Source organism: Lissotriton helveticus, chromosome 9, assembly GCF_964261635.1.
Source record: "Lissotriton helveticus chromosome 9, aLisHel1.1, whole genome shotgun sequence".
Classification (NCBI taxonomy): Eukaryota; Metazoa; Chordata; class Amphibia; order Caudata; family Salamandridae; genus Lissotriton; species Lissotriton helveticus.
The window spans coordinates 1,181,381,397-1,181,399,331 of record NC_136070.1 but is presented as its reverse complement, the minus strand read 5'-3'; positions in this window follow the sequence as shown (position 1 = coordinate 1,181,399,331).

Here is a 17,935-nt window from a genome sequence, read left to right as displayed (position 1 = left end):
AACATGGCTTGAAGAATAATATAAGAGAAAAGTAAAAAAAACAAATAAAAGGTTAACATGGTGCATACCACAAAATGATACATGTCATACAGAAGATTCAATAATGATATTAATATGAACAGGTTGTTGCATAATTAACATTTGGAAAGTCAGCGAGGTTGAGAAAATTCATGTTGAATAGGGGTTAGGGAAAAGAGCGCTTGGCGCTAGCATCTATGAACGATCTGACAGGAGACCATGAATGTAAACGTTTCGAGGCCATATGAATAGGGTGTACAAAGGCTGTATCTAGTCTGTGGTATTAAATGGCATACCACCAAGCTTGATAAGATAATTTGGTGAAATCCTTCAAATTTTTGGTAATTTGCTGGAAAGCATCTGCCAGCAAAAGGTCTATAATCTTTGAATTGAAATTAGAGCTAACCCAAGCTGGAGATAAACTCCCTAGAAATAGAAGTGTGTTAGAGAAAGGCATCCTACAACAAAAGATTAAGTTAATCTGAGACCAAACGTTCTTCCAAAATGTATGTACATGCGAGCATGTGAAAAATAGATGGTTTAAATCAGCAAATGGGGAGGTGCACGTCCAGCATGTATCAGGAAGGCAGTATGTCTTTTACTTAAGGTTACCGGGTTTCGCAGAAGTCTGTTATAAATAAAAAAGAGTGTTTGTGGGGGGTTTGCTGCTCTAGAGGATTTCCTGATTTTAGTCTATATTTTGTTCCATAAGGACATAGAAAACACACCTCTAAATCCTACTCCCAGGGGAGCTCTGTTTTAGTTTTTTCTTTAACATTGTGTGAGGTGCGTAAAAATGTATATATAACAGAGGCCTTGGGATAGCTGCAAAGAAAATCATGTAGTCCATTCACAGGAGAGGACATGCTACTATTAAGGGTTAAAAATTGAGCGTGAGCAATCTGGAGAGTGTGCTGTAGAAGATTGTATTTAGACTGAAAGGAAGTGGGTAGATTAAAGAGCTGGCTAGCTTGTGAGAAAGGCATGATCTCATCTTGTACAAAAAGCTGATGCACCCAAATTAAATATTTTTGTCTCCAAGACCTCCAGTAAAAACGCTTGCCACGTATCAATACCATCTTCTTATGCCATAATGTGGAGCTAAGAAAATAGTCAAAACTTGTCGGAAGTGTCAAGGGATGAGGTTCCAGATTTTTGCAAGTGTATTTAAGTATAGGGGTAGATATAGATTGAGGTCTGCGGGTAAAGTATAAGTACTCTTGAAATGAGAAAGGGGAGAGAAAAGAATGTTCATGTTTCACCCACAAAGGACAATCTAAAAGAGACTCGGAGAGCGATCTTGAAGATTGACGGAGTAAAAACGATTTTCGGTAGGTAAAAAATCGGGAACATTTACATCACCCTCTGATTTTGGTCTTGATAACATTAATTTGGACAAACGAGATTTCTTGTTGTTCCAAAGAAATAAAGATAACACTGAGTTTATCTTCTTATACAATTTTGAAGGAATGGGCACTTGAATATTAGATATTGTGTAGAGTACTAATGGGTTATCATAATTTTTATAGTGTCCAGACGGCCCCACCAAGATAAGTATAAGGGATACCATTTAGCAGCCAGTGTGGAGATTCTATGTATACATTTGCTCATACATAAAGAGAGTGTTGTTGGTATGGAGGGGGTGAAGTATAAACCTAAATATTTTATGTGATTAGGATTCCAAGCAAAGTGGGAAGCAGCAAAATCCTCTTTGAAAGTATACTTAGTTAAAGGTATAATTTCACAATGATCTTTGTTTGGTTTATATCTGAAAACAGAGGTAAAGGATTTGACTTCTTGTAAAAAGGCAGGGATAGAGGATAAGGACTGTAAAATATATATTAACACGTCATCAGCATATGCTGCTAACTTAATTTGTTGTTCCTTGAAATCAAATCCATGTATATCTTGGTTTTGGTGAATTCTAGACAAAAAAAGGTTCTAAGGCTAAATTGAAAAGGAAGGGAGATAATGGGCAACCCTGAGGAACACCTCTGCCTAAATTAAAGTATAAGGAGATGTTGCCATTTGCGCACCGAGCTACCCGTGGTTGAGAGTAAAGAATGGAAATTAATGAAATATTTTTAGCGCTAAAACCAAACCATTTAAGTGTTTGAAAAAGATAGGGCCATTCAACTGGATCAAATGCTTTTTCCGCATCTAAGGCTATAGCTGCAAATGAATGAGGTAAATAGGAGGATTTGGATATTATCTCAAAATATAATAGAGTATTATCTGTGATAAGACAGCCTTTAACAAATCCAGATTGTTCTGCACCTAATAATTGGAGTAAGTGGGATTCCAGACGCATGGCCAGGGCCTTAGAAATTTTGGGGAAATCGATATTTACTCAATAGGTCTATAATTTTTACAATATCATAGATCCTTCCCTTCTTTAGGAATAAGGCAAATTAGGGCATCTGGAAAAGAACCAGAGGATCCGCCGGAGTGTAGAAAAGAGTTTAGGAGGTCATGCAGTTTGAGTAGAAGTAATTGTGCAAAATGCAAAAAAACTCAACAGTGAAGTCATCATCATCAGAATAACTTTATTCGGTTCATACGGACCATACAAGTTTACCATACATACATAGAACTGTAAAATAATTTCATATTCAATTTATATACTAAAATAACTAAAATGACTAAAAGCACAGCGCCAAAATATTTGATTCGATGTACGATTTTCTTAGAAAGGTAAATGTCTAGGGCCGGCATGCTCACAGTTCTACACTACAGGCTTTAGTTCCTCCTGCCACATTCCATCATATCAAGACTTGATAAAAATATAAAACCAGTTAAGACACCAATTTATCTATTACAGCTCATAACATTTTCTTATTGTCAATGCAATTCTGATATAATTACATACATCATTTCAAATAGAAACGGTGGACAAGGAGTGTAAGAAATTAAAACCCTCCTGATAAGTACAAGGGCAGATTTCTCTCAAGATTGGGTTTAGGAATTGCGCCTTTGGCTCTTTATAGAGTGTGTAAGACAACATAAAGTGGACCGTGCTCTGTTGCGGATTACTTGTCGCATGGACAGGCAGCGAGTTTATCACTCCAGCCTAACTGTTTAAGGAAAGCCGCTATTAAGTGCAATGTGCAAAGACAAAATCTAGTCATAAGGAAACAAATCTGTACATCAATAGTAAAAGATAAATAAAATTCCTGTTGTATTAGGGACAGAACTGAGTGACATTGCGTTCTCAAGTGCCAACTACGCGTATTTCCATCGGCATAATATGCTTCTTTTATAATCATTTTCATATTTCTATGAATGCTAGCAGGGTCGTCATACTAGTGCCCCAGACCAATCGCATTGAATTTTTCTTTAACAAAACGACGCCATGGGATCGCCAAGGCATTATCGAGATTCATACAGTCCCGGATGATTTCTCTTGAGAACGCTAAATCCTCAGATGTCCAGATTTTAGACCAAAGAACCAATGGGGCGATTGTAATACAGTCCTCTATATAATCCAGCTCTAACTCAGATTGACAAAAGGCTGTGGGGCAGCTTTTTGGGGTCATCAACAGTCTTTTTATAAATGCATTTTCTAAAATTTGCAACTGAGTGCTTTTGTGATGTCCCCACACTCCTGCCCCATAGGATGCAACAGATAGGCATTTTGATTTATATAAGGGAATCAATTCCCCAAATATATAAAATGAGACACCTTGTCGATGGTCTTACCCATTACATAACATTTTCTTGTTTTGGTTTGATAAGAGCCACACACCATGATATAAGACTTACTAAAATGTACTTTTAGGTCCAGTGCAGACATAAACTCAGTAAAAGCATTCAATGATTTTTGAAGACTATTGGCTGTTAAAGCCATTAAAACAGTAACTTCCGCATATGACAGCAAAGGGACCGGGCTGCCTCCTATTCTGGGAAAGTCAAGTGCCTTCTCTGTTAAAAATGCCTCTAGGCCATTTGTGTATAATAAAAAAAGGAAAGGGGCAAGGATGCACCTGTGCCGAACACCTTCTGTGGAGGCAATGGGTTTAGTCTTCTCCCCCCTGTGGCTATATCATATGGCAACACTGGTGGACGCATGCAACCTACGCAGGAGGGAGATAAGAGCTTCTTCAATACCAATTTTCTCCATCTGAGCCAACAATTTCTCTCTATTGACAGTATCGAAGGCGCTGGATAAATCCATGAAGGCCAGGTGGATAAACCCCTTCCTGGCCTTCATGTACCTCCCCAACATCAAGGACAAATTAAGACACTGTTAATCTGTCCACATCCCCCTCCTAAAACCATATTGCGTTTGGGACATAATCCCAGAATTACCTGCACAAGTCTCAAGACGCGCAAGAATAACCCTCCCCAACACCTTTACGGTGGCATCAGTTAAGGAAATAGGCCTATAGCAGGTGGGGTCATTCTTATTTCCCTTATTATATACTGGTACCACTATGGCCTCCTTCCAGGATGTTGGGATGGGGCCAGTTATCGAAGCCCTGAAGACGCCTGCCAAAGCTTGGGATTGCTTTTAAAGAGGTCTAAAGTTACCCCATCTGGGCCTGGGGCTTTCAAACAGATGCCCTTTGCCAGGGCGTCCTCAACCTTAATCATTGTAAGGGAAGAACTGAGTTGGTGAGCCAAGATTGGATCTATTGTCGCCTCTTCTCTTAACTCCTGGAGTGAAATGCCATTTGGGTTAAATATGTTTGAGAAATGAGATTCCCAAACCTCCCCCAGTATCGTTGAGTTCATGCCCCTGGCATCCATCGAAAATAAGGGACGATTAATGACCTACCAAAAGATCTTGGTATCTTTAAGCACGCTAGCTCTCTCGAGATCTTCCCAGGCTAATCTTTACTTTGATTAATGGTATTTTTATATACCTGTCTCGCATTTTTTATTTGGATTTTATCATGCAGAATTGCGTACAGTGCATTTTTGAGATCCTTTTGGGATCTTGAGCACTCAGCCCTAAACCATCTTATCTCCTGGTTTTCCCTTCTCCGTACTGATCTAATTAAACATTTGGCTACATCTATGTAAATTAATTGAAAACCCTGTTTAACCTTATCTGGGGGAGAATCAGGTTGTAAACATTTCTGAATAGAGCTTAGATTTGCCTTAACAATTTTCTCCTCAAATTGGCTTGGATTTATTTGACCCCATTTCAATCTCACCCCTTGGTTAGTACTGTACTGAATGGGTCAGCCATCAACTTTCCCCGCTTGGGCTATTACACATAGGGAGGCAGTGAGGAGGTTATGGTCACTTGCATTATTGGGCTCCACCTCATTCCTACCAACAAGAGAGGCATACTTTCTTGATATAAACATAAAATCAATGACACTTTCCCTACCTCCTCCAATGTGGGTGGGGCACTGTGTTAAGGGGCTATTAACCAGGGTATCAATTGGGCACAGATCTTTTACAACAATGATGGCATTTAAGGCCTCGCCCTGCGATATATTTATAAAATGGACAGCGGTTGGCCCTCACTGTCCAGCAACCCACACACACGATTTGAGCTGTGCAAAAAAAAAGGTGCAGTTAAAATCCCCCACCCAAAGAATGAATGAATGAATGAATGAAATCTGATTTGTATCGCGCTACTAAGCCCAATGGGCGTCAAGGCGCCTAACCAAAAAATCTAGCTGGAGAAAAATATACTCTCTTACTGGTAGGCCTTGATAAAGCACTAAGTTTTGAGCGCTTTTTTAAAGAGGGACAGAGACGGTTGGGCCTTAATCTCCAAAGGGAGGGCATTCCACAACCGGGGGGCAATGATGGAAAAAGCTCTGCTGCCCCATCTGACCTTTCTTGCGCGGGGAACTACAAGCAGATTCATCTCCGCAGATCTAAGGGTCCTACTGGGAGCATAGCGAATTAAAAGAGAGCCCAACGGGTCCAGAGGGCCAGCTGAAAGAGCTCTGTAGGCCAAACAGAGGATCTTAAATGAGATCCTCTGTTGAATTGGAAGCCAATGCAGGCTCTTCCTGGCCATTGTAGCAGAGGATGCATTAGGTAAAGCCAAGACAAATCTTGCAGCCGCGTTCTGCACGACCTGAAGGCGCTGGATAAGGCCCTTTTTGGAATCTGCATAAAGTACATTACAGTAGTCCAACCTGGAACCCACTAATGCAACAGCAGTCTGCTTACGTGCTTGGGGAGAGAGATAGTGCAAAATTCTTTTTAAGATCTTAATAATCCCCCAGCATGTAGCTACCGTTCTGTTGACCTGTAGAGTCATGGACAGCGAAGTGTCGAATATAACGCCGAGATTTCTGGCCGATTGGGAAGGAGAGGGGCAAGTTCCCAAAGATGTAGGCCACCACTCCTTAGACCAAATGTCCTGGTCTTTGCCAAAGACCAGGATCTCTGTTTTATCGCCGTTCAACATTAGGGAGTTTTGAATTATCCACTACGCGACTGTCTGCATACAAGTCCTAAAATTGCCAGCGGATGTAGTAACTGAGTGGGCCAGAGACACCATGATTTGTGTGTCATCGGCGTATGACACCACCTCCATCCCCTGCGATTTTACTAGCCTAGCAAGGGGGGCCACGTAGATGTTGAAAAGGGTCGGACTCAAGGCCGACCCTTGTGGCACCCCGTATTGCACGGATTTAGCAGGGGAGAGGAACTCTCCGAGCATGACTCTCTGCTCTCTTAGATGCAAAAAAAGAGTGCAGAAGGCTCAAGGCCGACCCCGCGATCCCTGCCTCCCTTAAGCGAGATATTAAAGTAGAGGGAGACAGGGTATCAAACTGTGCTGTGAGGTCAAGAAGGACCTACACAGTGGTTTGGCCCAGATCTACCTTCCGGCGGATGTTATTGACAACCATGGTTAGTGCGGATTCAGTACTATGGAACTTTCTGAATCCGTGCTGGGAGTTGTCCAGGTACCCCGAGGAATCCAAAAAAGAAGATAGATGAAAGTTCAAATGAGATTCGAGGATTTTTGCTGGGGCACGTAACAGAGAGATAGGTCTGAAGTTTTTAAGCTGTTCGGGGTCCAAGGTGGGCTTTTTTAAAAGGGGCTTCACTATTGCTTTTTCCCAGACCGAAGGGAAGGTACCCTGGGCCATGGCACCATTCATCACCTCAAGAAGAGGCGGCAGAAGGGTGTCCCTACATTCCTTGAGAATCTTCAGTGGACAGGGGTCCGAAGGGGAAGCCGACTTTGTCCTGTCTAACAGGCAATTAAGCCCATCAAGGGAGAGCGGGGGAAAATGAGTAAGGGTCTTAATGGGGTCTCTCGACAGGGACTCTAAGTTAGCTAGAGTTAGGGAGGAAAGATCCCCCAAGGTGTTCCTCTGAGTTTCCAATGCGAGGTATATATCCTCGATTTTTCTATGGAAAAACTCTGAGATACTATTGCACAGCTCCTGTGATCCCACCACTGGATCAGGCATTTGGAGGGAACACAGAGAGTCCACAATCTTAAAGAGTTCCCTAGACGAAGTGAGAGATGTGGTAAGATTAGAGAAAAACTCCTGTTTTTCTTTAATTACTCTGGTCTTATATTCTCGCAAGAGGCGTTTGTGTGCCTCTCTTTCACTAGATTCCCAGGATTTCCTCCAGCTTCTCTCCTGTCTCCGGCAACTCTGTCTCAGAAGTCTTAACGGCTCCGTGAACCAGGGGGCTGGAGGTTTACGCCTTGCCGAATATCGAAGGGATGCAGGGGCAAGCTCATCAACCGCTTTAGAGATGGAATTAAAAAGCTCTTGAGCTGCCTCCCCAGCTTCTCTCGAAGAGCAGTGCCCGCTGGCTCTTATATAGGGAGCAAGGGCTTCATTCGTAATATTCCTAAAGCACCTTTTAGGACCTTTATTGGAAGCACCCGGAAAAGACATCTCTGCTGAGAGGGATGCCAATTCAAGAGGTACGGCCAGATGGTCTGACCAGACCAAAGGCACCGGAGGACCAACTGAGAGTCTGAGGTCGTTAGTAAACACACCATCTAAAATATGGCCCGCACTATGAGTTGGGCTGTGTACCAGTTGAGTGAACTCACATGCTCTCAGTGCGTCCACCAGCAAAGCAGTATCCTTGGCTCCCAGATCATCTAAGTGGAAGTTCAGATCCCCCAGAATGGGAAGATGAGATTTACCAAAATAGGGTTCCAGAATTCTCAGGAGCTCCCCGCTAAAACTGGCTCTAGGGCCAGGCGGTCTATAGATGAGAATACCGGTGAAAGAAACCGAGGGAGAGCATAGAATAGAGAAGTATAGTGCCTCAAAAGGGTCCGAGGCAACAGACAGAGCTTTTATAGTGCAGGATAGAGAGGCTTTGCAAAGAATGGCCAGCCCCCCTCTATGTCTGATTCTATCCTGTCTATACAAATTAAAGCCATCAGGAATCGCCAATAGTAAGTCATGAGCTGACGGATCAGAGGCCCACGTTTCAGTCACAAAAACCCACTCAGGTTGTCTTTCGGTCACGAACTCGTGGAAGGCAATATTATTTTTAATAATGGACCTAGCGTTGACCAGAAAGCCCTTTCTAGTAGAAGTGGCACTCAGAGATACCGGCGGGATCAGAAGTCTGCTTTTAGAGGCCACGGGGAGTGAGAGGATCGACTTACAGGTGTGACAGAGGGGGAGTGTAGTATACCCTCTGGAGAAAAGCTATGGTGACAAGGCAAAAACGAAGGCTTAAGTGCCACCAGCTCCTGAAACGTGTAGACAGATGTTACCTGTGAGGCAGAAGGAGAATGTCCATCGTCCAGCCCGTCCTCAGTGCGGACGGGCGCAGACGGGCTGAACTCAGGCGTAACTCCGGCGGAAATCCGGCGTCCCCGCTGCACGTGACCGCTGCGCGTCAGCATGACCTCTTTTGTATACGTCTGTCGTCCTTCTGACGACTAGAACGTCAGAGCTCCCAAATGGCGCCGGCAGGCTTCCAAGAGTGCACCCAATATGGCCGCCACAAGAACCTACAGGAACTGGGAAGAGGGCCCGCCCAACAGCGGTGAGTTTCAAATAATTATGGTGCAAGTGGGGGGCAGAAGACTAAAAACAGGGAATACTCAGCAAATAAAATATAACGCAAATACAAAACGGGGTACTTAAAATCAAGGAAGACCGCAATTCGATCTGAAACAGCACGCAGCGCGCAAGAAACGCTCTGTGTAGCTAGCAAGGCTAGCAAAGGATACACAGGAGCTGCCACTTCCCTTCTATCTTGTTGATTTGGGCCCTAAGGTTTTCGATCACCTCGCAACTATTTTGATCAAAGATATTATAATACCAGTTGATCAGTAATAGCTAAACTGAGTCAGGTTGGAGATCAAAATAAGTTGATACCAGGGGGAATCAATTATAACCTCTGCTTGGATAGACCCATATGTAACTGAAATAAATGTCACCAGCCCTCCTTTTGCCCTCCGTGCCGGTGAAGGGGTTGCATGGACATTAAGAGAGTAGTAACCACCCATGCTAATGTCATCCTTATACCAAGTTTCCTGAATACAAATGACATCAAAGACCTTATTATATTCTAACCAGGCCTTGTCCGATAATTTCGGGAGGATGCCTGCAATATTCCAGGAAACTATTCCAAAAGGACAGATTTTGTGGTCCCTACTCACTGTGTCCGCCCTATTACGATTAGCGGCAAACCCATGAGGCCGTGGTGACCAAGTCAAATTCCTCCCCTCCTGAATTGTTGGTGGGGGTGGTAAAATAGGCAAGTAAGTGCCAGACTCAGGTTTGTTTGCATTATCGTACATATTAATAGTGCCAAACAAGGAAGGACCCACGGAATTATCAACCAACCTATTCCCAGTTATTCTAGCAGCTACATTAGGGTCTCTCCCTGGTCTGACACTTGTTTACTCCAGTTCGAATAGTCTGCTCTGTTAAGCAGGTAGTCAATCTATTTCTGTTAAACCCGAGAGTACCTCAAAGCAGTTAGGATGAATATTTGAAGGGGGCTGGGGGCGCGAATATCTATTCTTGGGTGGCTGCCAGGACTGCTGGCTCATTAAAGTCCCCAGTTGTCGGGGATAAAAAACAAGGGACGAGCCTGTATCTGCTCAGTGGGGGAGTCTCTAAGTTGTTTCAAAGCAAGGACAGTGCACATCCTATCACTAAAATGCAGCACTACACAGTCCCCTTCTCTATTTTTATGTGTTTTGCCCTGCCTACTCACCCACCTTGCCATGATAATGTGTTTGGGCCAATTTATCTGTGACTGGATGTTGCTGGTGCACCAGTGGGCTGATTTATTGATGAGACTTTGGCAACTTTCCTGTTGTCCAGGTGGGAGATTCGGAACCTCTGTCAGAATCAGAGTAAACGGTGTACACTCCGGGGGTAGATTTAAGATATTAATCTCACCCTGCCTGCTTAACTCACCTGGTCAAGACCATATGTGTGCTTGTTTTCATTTCAACCGATTCAACACCCTATGGGAGTTGGGACTCTTACGGTTAGCGATCCCTTGCTTGCCACTGCTAATCCCATCTTGTAAAGGTGCCCTCACTGGCGGTGCCGTTAAATAATTAGTGCGATTAACCAAAAAAGAAGGGAATTGAGGTTTTGTTAGCACATTGTGTTTATTGGCCCACTTTTTGTGACCAGCCCGCCCTCAGGGGTACTAGAGAAAGCATCATCTCCTGTACCACAAGATGTAATGGTCTCGCCATTTTGCTTTTTTTTGCGCAGCTGATCTCCTTGTGGTCAACATTAGTCAATCAAGTTGCTCCTCTATACAACCTAGGTGGGATAAAATGGGTTCCAAAGACTCTAACGCCACTTTACTGATTTGGCTGGTCAATATGTCCATTTCAGTTGTGACATGATATTTTCTCCTCCACTTCGGGGTCTACCAGCAGCTCCAGGTGGGATTTGCTTTGTTCTTTTAACCCTAGGCGACTGGCCTATTGCTTGATGGTCGATCCCTGCCAATTCGGTGCGCTTCCTTTTGCCTCCTGCTGCACTCTGGACCCCTATTTTCCCCTTAGATGAGTGTGTGGCAACTTCCACTCCCTTTGAGTCTGCGCCTGGATCGCTCTGGCTCTCAGTATTATCAGGGTGGGTGAGAGTGGGGGCGGGGAGGGTTGTGCCAATGTCAGAGGATGTTACCGGTGTGACTGAGTTGGCGACCTGAGTGGCAGGGACAGGTTGAGCAGTCAGATCAGCGGGAGGGGTAGTGGAACTAGTGAGAGTCTACGTTCGGCAATTTCAATTTCCTTATTAATGGCCCCCACTGATTTCTGTAAAAAGCCATCCAGAGTTGCATTGGTGCTTTAGGGAGCTGAAATGACTTTTCTTTTCCCTATTACATAAAATAAGTAAAAAGTCTTGTATGCACTGAGTTAAAAACCTTGGATTAGAAAACAAGTTAGTCTGTTTACCGTGACGCCCCTCTTCCCAGTTGGGACTTGGCTTGACACTTGACTCCTTGCCCAAGGTACGTATTACAAAAAGAGAGACAGGGAGAGTATGCGGACACTCTTGTTCCCCGGTCAATATTTCATAAACAAAAGAAGAGTGTCCATGAAGAGAGGACTGAGCCAATCACAGGAGCATCAGAACATCCTCACTGGGATGTTGAAGAAAGCCCTCACTCACCACCTAGTGATGACATGCTTCATCATCGGGCCCCACCAAAGAGACCGAATGTCTCTTTGGTGTGCTGCAACGCCAGAATTACTGCGGAGCGGGATGGTGAGTAGAGGGCGTGTTGTGTGCAAAATTATACTAGTGAGTGATGGAGGATAAAAAATGTCAGTAGTGTATCAAAGAAAAACTTTATTAAATGATCACTAAAGACAATAAAATTAAAAAATATGTGAGGGACCAGTCCACTTTAATTGAGTGGTGGGTTCCTACAATGTTGTCGACATGTTTCTTGCCATTGAAACGGTGTTAATTTACCCGGCAATTCTTCAGGACTGGGTGTGTGATAAACCCCGGCGGTATGAGCACGCTAAGGCCCACCCTAACCTAGGGACGTGAAAGTGAAAAAATTAAATCAAATGGTGTCAAAAAGTGCAAAAAATTAGGAATAGAGACTTATCCCTAATTACTCCTGGTTTAGGAGGCTTCTACTGATCGTTTCTGCACCTAGAAGAAAGAAGGACAGAGACAAACACATAGAAAAAGACAGACACTTAGAATTACTTATGACTGTCATAAGTTCAGTGGTGAAAAAAGTGCTCCAAAAGGTGAAGGCATTCTAGCTGTGGTCGAATAGCGCTATGGTTAACACCACCTGATAGCCCCGGGTTCGTAGGAACTAGGAGAAGTGGGGTGTACTATTCGTGGTACGAACTAGAGGTGACTAAGGATTAAAATAAGTGAAAACCTTCATAGAAGATCGTCAATATCGCGATCAATACATAAATCTATGGAGATCGCCATCAGTTAAAAATTGTCTCACTTTCTGGGTGTTATGAATAAACACCATGGGTCTCAGGAGGGGGGTGGAAGCGTATTCGGCACACCCTAGAACATGGCAAGGTAAGGGAAAACAAACACGGAGTTAATGCATAGCTCCTTAGAAAACGGAGCGCAAGGTGTACTTAGCTCGATTTTCAGCTGAGTGCTTCCACTTACGCCCTCGACGCTCGGCACCCGTGGTCCACCTACGTCGCCCTCAGACTGGACCCCGACGATGTCAGCGCGGGTTCAAATCTGATCTTCTTCAACATCCCAGTGAGGATGTTCTGATGCTCCTGTGATTGGCTCAGTCCTCTCCTTGCCCAAGGTGTCGACCGGTAGGACCAAGAGGGGTGGCCCATCCCAGCCTCCTTCAGACTTGGATGGGAGCAGACGGGCCCGCCCTTGGCCCGGGCTTTGCCCAGGCATGACTGGGGCGCGCCCGCCCCACGTAGTGGGAGACCCGTGCTGATTTTATGCGGCTCTGGGCACTCTTTGCCTGACGTGGGTGCCTCCTGGCACTGTGTTTCCTGGGGGCTGGAGTCCCCCTGTGGCAACGGGCAGCTGGCGGCAACAGAAAGAGGCAGGTTGCGGGCTCGCATGTAGTGGGAGACCCGTGCTGATTTTATGCGCCTCCGGGCGCTCTGTGCCTGATGTGGGCACCTCCGGGTCCGATGTTTCCTAGGGGCTGGAGTCGCACTGTGGCAACGGGCAGCTGGCAGCAACGGAAAGAGGCAGGTTGCTGGCTCCTAGTGAAGTCATCTTGGTCCTGGGGCGTTATATTTTTTGAGTGTCTGTAGGGCATCTAAGAGTTCAGATTCTTAGGGGGTGAGATCGATTGGAGTATCAGAGGAGTATTGAATGGCAAAACGAAACTGAGAAATGTGGACTTCTGAGGGAGAATTATCTGATGAGTTGTAAAAGGTAAGGAATTTATTCAAAATATAAGCATCCCTAAATTTCAACGTTTGTTGTTCATCCATAATTGACTCTATGTTAAGCTTATTTATGTTTAACTTCCAAATAGTTAGCTAATATTTTCTCCGCTTTGTTCTCACCACCATAAAACTTTGCACTGGATTTTGACAAATAGGTTGAGACGTTATCTTTCAACTCTTGATTAAATTGAAACTTAACATTTATAAGTTCAGTTACAAATTCTTTTGATTTGGAAGAATAATAGGAATGCTTCAATCACTTTATCCTAATTAAGAGGTCTTTGGTTAATTTATGTGAAGTTTTGCGTTTTTTTTTTAAACAATGTAAATAATGAAATCCTGAGCAGCTGCCTTGAAAGCGTCCCAAATAACAGAAAATGGTAGGTTATCTGTTTGGTTAAACAGAAAATATTAATTGAAAAAGGAAATAAAGGAGGAAGTAGACTTAGGATCTAAGAGAAGGGTATTATTAAAACGCTATTTTTTGAGTATATTAGGTTTGTGTAAGATGTCTACTTGAGCAGAAATTGAGGGGGATGATCAGATATTAGAAAAGAACCAAAAACTGCATCTCTTAAGGATTGGGAGATGCTGTGGGATATAAAGAAATAATCTATTTGTGATTGAGTATGAAGGGTCGGAGAGTAGTAAGTATACTCTCTTGTGGTTGGGTTGCAGAGTCTCTAAGCATCGATAAGCTTGTACTGCTGAATAGTTTGAGTAAAACATTTCTGTGATTTATGTGGGACAAAGGAAACTATCGAGTTGCGATCAATGAAGGGATCAACAACTTGGTTACAATCACCAACAAGGATAAAATTATCTTCAATGCACTGTGAGATATGCTGAGCAAAGGATGTCCAAAAAGAGGGATCCCCAATGGTAGGAGCGTAAATGTTGAGTAAAGAAATCGGAGCATTCCCAATCAGCAATTTTGTATGCAACCACCTTCCCTCATCATCAGAACTCTGAGAGAGCAATTTAACAGAAAGCGATTTTTTACAAGGAGTAAAAACCCTATTACGCTTAACATCTCCTGGTGAAAAGAAGACCTCTCCCACCCAACCCCTCTTCAACTTTAGAGATTTGTTTGCCATAAGATGAGACTCCTGTATAAGAGCTATATCAGCCATTAATTTAGCCAAGTGCATTAAAAGCTGTTGTCTCTTAATGGTAGAGTTCAAACCTCATGAAGTTAACAGAAAAAAGGATAGAAGACACCAATCCAGATAAACCAACATGAAATGAAAAACAACCCATGTAAGAATACAACTATACAATGAATTAACCATACAATACATAAGAGATGAGAAAAATGAATGAAGAAACAAATGTGATACAAGAGGTATACAGAGAAAAAAGAGATGAAATATGAAAAGGAGTGAGAAAGAAAGCCAAGAGGAAAGAAAAAGAAAGGAAAAGACAAAAAAAAGGAAAGTAGGGAGAGATACGGGTGTGAGAAAGGTGAAACGTACCTAGAACATCCATACAGGGGTGGGGGGAGGAGAAACTACAGGGAACAGATGACACACCCAGGTTCAACCGAACAATGGACGGGGAAGGACTTAATCACATGTGACGAGGGGACAAGGCGAGCACAAACATCAACAAATCTGCAAGGAAGGAGAAAAAGACAATATCATGGAGTTGCAATGAAATGATGGGAAAACATTATAACAACAATTTTAAACTATTAAACTGTATAATATATAGTTAGCATAGTAATAATGAAGAAAACAAGTTACAATAAGATTATGTTAACATTAAATAGTCTGTTTTGCATGATTTAATGAAGTTCTGCAGCTTGACTGGATTCTCGTATGTTGTGGTTCTGTTCTTGTAAGTAACTTTGAAGAGGCAAGGGTGAAAAAGTCTGTATCTGGCTCCCGACAAGAGTAGATCAGGTCTCATATTAAGGAACTCCTTAAGTCTGTTTACAGTAGCTTTGGCGTAATCTTGAGAGAAAAATAAAGTAGAACCTGACCTACAATGCGTTGAATTGATTTGGCAGCAGTAAGAACTTTTAACAAATTAGTATATTTGAGGAAGTATAGGATAACTCCTCTTGGTCTCTGTGAACTTGACACACTGGTTGTCGACCTAACCTGTGGGTGCATTGGATATTGAATACAGTTTCCTCTGGTATATGTAACAACTTAGGAAGAAGGGATTTAAAGAAAACGAGGGGTTCTGAGCTCTCCGTGCCTTCCTGTAAACCATAAATGCAGAGATTATTTCTTCTATTTTAATTTTCAAGCTCTTCAACTTATTTTTGAAGTGAAAAAACTTGTGATTGCAGTACGTTAACTTTAGCAATGGTGGCTACAAAAGAAGATACGTTCTGCTCTACTACATTAAGTTGTTCATCCATTTTAGACCAGTTGTCTGTGAGAAACTGCAATTTCTTGATTGTATCCTCCATAAAGGGGCGTAGAGCACGTATCTCTTCCAACAACAAGTCCAAGGAGAGGAGGATTTTGGTGCGGATGGAGAATCTTCCTTTAAATGTTTTGTAATTACTTTCCCTATTGTCTGAGGCACAGGGCTCGGAGAGGAAGGCCCTCTAGATAAGGATAACAGGGAATCTTCCATTTTTGCGAACTCAGAAAAAATCTTTGAGTTTTTGATGAAATACAACGCAGAACGTGATGCAGGTGGTCCCAATCTTTTCAGTCTTTCCAATGGATGAGGAAATGTAGAAATGGGTTGGAAGAGAAGGAGTCCACAATGACTGTGGGAATAAAATCTATATTTTGTTGGGGAACTCTGTATCTTTCACCATATACAAATAGTTCTATTTAAAAATACATTCATATGCCGGCAGGATATGATGTTAAGGTGACCTTTTCAGGAAAAAATCTCAATACATGGGAGCAGCTGCCCTTAATTTTCTTACAAGCTGCAGAGCCTCCAGAAAAACCAAAATGGCAGCTGCTGATAACAACTCCCTAAGGTAAAGAAAAAATATTTTCTCCAAAACGTTTTATAATAACAAAAGGTCACCGCAGCTGAAGTTCCTAAAGAAACAGAAACACAAACACAATGAGTGCTTCATATTCAGTGAGAGACAGTAACACGCATAGCCTACCCAGGTCTTCAATGCCAGCATTCTGTAAAGGTGAAGCTTCGATTAAACGCACAAAATGGCATCCACGATCATTTTCATTCCGAGGTGGGAGCCTGCAACCATCAAAAGCAGGTCCCAGAGCTGCAAAAAAAGCACTAGAGGGCTTCCCCCTCATCAGGGCGACATCCGCCGCCGAAGACACCTCACCAAGTCCCTGAGACTGGCATCTAGCTGCAGGGCATTAGCGCCACGCCGAGGCTCCAAGCAACATACTCGTGCACTTTAGAAATCTTAATAACATAACATGACATAACATTGATCTTGTAGCCCAAGACCATGGAGGAATTGAGTATTTAATGACAGCCTGCTTAAAGTCATGTATGCACATGCAAGCACTGAAGCGCATATCAAAGAAACAACTGCACTTCATTGGAAGACAGTTAGCTTACAAGTTCGGGATCTGCTTTACCATACAAACTTCTATGCTGATCTAGCAAAGATCTAGGAATAACTTACAAAATTAGACCTACTTTATCACACTTTTTGTGAAAATAGCTGTACAATCATAGATCTCCATGACCTTTTGCTACTAAGGCCTCAACAGTGGTAGATAAAGAAAGTTAGACCAGGAATGAATGCCACATGTCGGAGCATGGTTGCTTTTACTAGTGATGAATGTATCAGTGTGTATGTCAAGGGATTGCACAAAGGCCAAACCCCTTCACCACATGTCCTCATTGTAATTCTCATGTTAATTATCTTTTTTCAGAAATTCTAGCAGGGACTCAAAAGTCTTGAACCCTTCACTATCTAAAGGAATGCAAGAATCAGTGCTTTGGTATTCAATGACAGGATGTTTTGGCTATGGATTGTCAATCTTAACTGAAGATGATAAAATAATTATGGTGTTTAGAGATATTGCTGATTTTCATCATTGCCTAGACACATCAGAAGAAACAATGTTAGACCTTGAAAAGAGACTTCATGAATCATATGATTGGGGCCAAGAACTGTGGAATTAGTATGCTAGAACTGGGGAGTCAGAAGACTGATCCCAAAGTGAAAATGTTTGCTTTTATGAAGAACCTGTGAAAGAGGAGAAGTACAATATGGCAGCATTCCTAGCATGTTTTCCACTGAAGTGAATGAAAACTACCTTCTCACCCCTTCTAGAATTTCACCATGCATGCAGAAAAAGGCTGCAGCACCCTGGCATCTTCAGCTCCCCAGTACCAAAAATGACCTGCTTCCTGTGGCACAGTCAGCGAGTTAGACAATAAAGAACACTGAGAAGACTGGACCTTAAATGTTTTTGATGGCCCTAAGATCTCAATATCAGACAACTTCTTAAATAAACCGCAAGAAAAAAGCTTTCTTAGCACTTCTCACTCACCTAAAGAAATGAAACATTAAATACAGCTTACTTGCCCCTGTGACTAGGTTGGTTGCCATGGAAGGCAGATCCAAGGAGTCCAAATACCAATATTAACTTGGACTTTCTCTGGACTCTCTTGATTCCTTTGATATGGAAAAGACCACCATTC